This window comes from Pteropus vampyrus, unplaced genomic scaffold (genome assembly GCF_000151845.1).
Source record: "Pteropus vampyrus isolate Shadow unplaced genomic scaffold, Pvam_2.0 Scaffold504, whole genome shotgun sequence".
Lineage (NCBI taxonomy): Eukaryota > Metazoa > Chordata > Mammalia > Chiroptera > Pteropodidae > Pteropus > Pteropus vampyrus.
Genome location: NW_011889285.1, coordinates 311,779 through 313,569, shown reverse-complemented (window position 1 = coordinate 313,569; position 1,791 = coordinate 311,779).

Below are 1,791 nucleotides of genomic sequence, written 5' to 3'. Positions count from 1 at the left end.
ATAAAGGGCTCTATTCAAAGGGTGATGGTGCATCTGTCCTGTAACAGTAGGTATTTGGTTCATTCACATAAAATCATTACCTACACATGCATAATCTATTTTAAACTGAGAAAAATATTTATTGTTATTAACTTGTTTAAGAATCTTCAAAGATACTCTTACATATAATCGATTTTTATCATCTGCCATTTTCTATGTTTGAGTTCTGTGTTCCAAGCACCAAGCTAAGAATTTAAGCATTTGCCCTGTCTAAACCTTCCAAACTTACCTCCCACCACATCATTCACTCTTTTTTGTCCATATATAGCCAGAAAAATGTATTGCCTTTTTTAGTTTATGTTATTCTATTTGCCCAAGGAGTCTTTTTTATATTTTTTACCTCTCTATTTTTTAAATATCAAGCAAGTGTCTTTGCCTTCCAGAAAACTTTCCTCTTTTATCTAGTCCTTAGTCATTTTTTATATTTTTTATTTATTCATTATTTCAAAATTTTATTGAGCTAAGGACTATGTCTTTATACAATTGTAAATATCACACGAAAGGCTATGTCTATATCTAGAAATTTGGATCAGTATTCACTAAAAGATTTAATTCTGATAACTCTTAATAACATACCATTGACTTCTTGCCTTAATGGCATAATGTTTTGTTTACATCCCAGTGGACAGAGTAGGATGGTGCAAGATTTAAGGAAACTGCTACTCTGAGCATCTGTGGATATCAGTACCAGAAAGATTACGTACAGGCAAGGTTGTTTTCCCAGATGATGAATGGGGAAAAGGCAGTGAGTTGGAGTACTGCTTTGGGTAGATGAGACATCTTCCCAAATTTGTCTCACTTCTCCTTGTTTTTGGGTTGTTATGATGGCTAAGTTTCTGAGATCTCCCTCTGAGATGTAGTTCAAAATTAAACTGTGTTCTTTCTTTCGACACAGATTTTGGGGAATTTGATTTTTAAGAATTTTTAGGAATTTTAAGAACATACCTGTGTGAGTGACAGATGTTCACAAGTTGAGCACGCTGAGGTTGGAGCTCTGGGACGGGTGTCACATGTGAGTGTAAGGCTATGTGGGAGAGCGTGTGGTGGAGTAACAGCTTGTGCAGATGATGTATACCTGAGTGCAATGTTTTGTTTAGGGCTGTGAAAGCTGTGTTTTTGTGCAGGTTGTATAGGTGTGATTTGGGGGATAATGAGGTCTGAGTGTTGAAACGTCTGGATTGAAATGTGTAATTTGTCCTCAGTTTTGTGAGCTCAATGAGTATCTTTAGTTTAGCTCTGGTTGCAGCCTCTTTGGTCAAGGAGCTGGGTAAGTGAGGTTATTTATTGACTCTCTGTGACACTCAGGTATGAAAACCCAAGGGGTATGATCTAGGGATTTGAGTCATGGTGTTTGTTCTTATAAAGGGAATAAGGAGAGATTGAAAAGGGGAGGAAGAAATATGGAAGGAAAATTTTTCACAGGGAATTTTCAAGAGAAGTGGAAATAAAATCTAGTAATATTTATGTTTCTCTTCCCTTCTCTTACTTTCTCTCCTCTGCTCTTTTTTTCCCTTTCCTCCTTAACACTGTGCATCTCACTGAATTTCCAAACGTCGTGGATTCATGGTATTTTGTGTGCATCTATATGGGGCATCTACATGCTATATGCAAATACGGTGCAATAAATGGCTGTGAGCATTCTTATATTCTATTGTCCCACTAGTCTTCATTTTATAAAACTTAAATTCAAAAATAAATTACTAAGAATTTCAAGAACATGTCAGCAGGACATTCAACCAAACACAGAACACT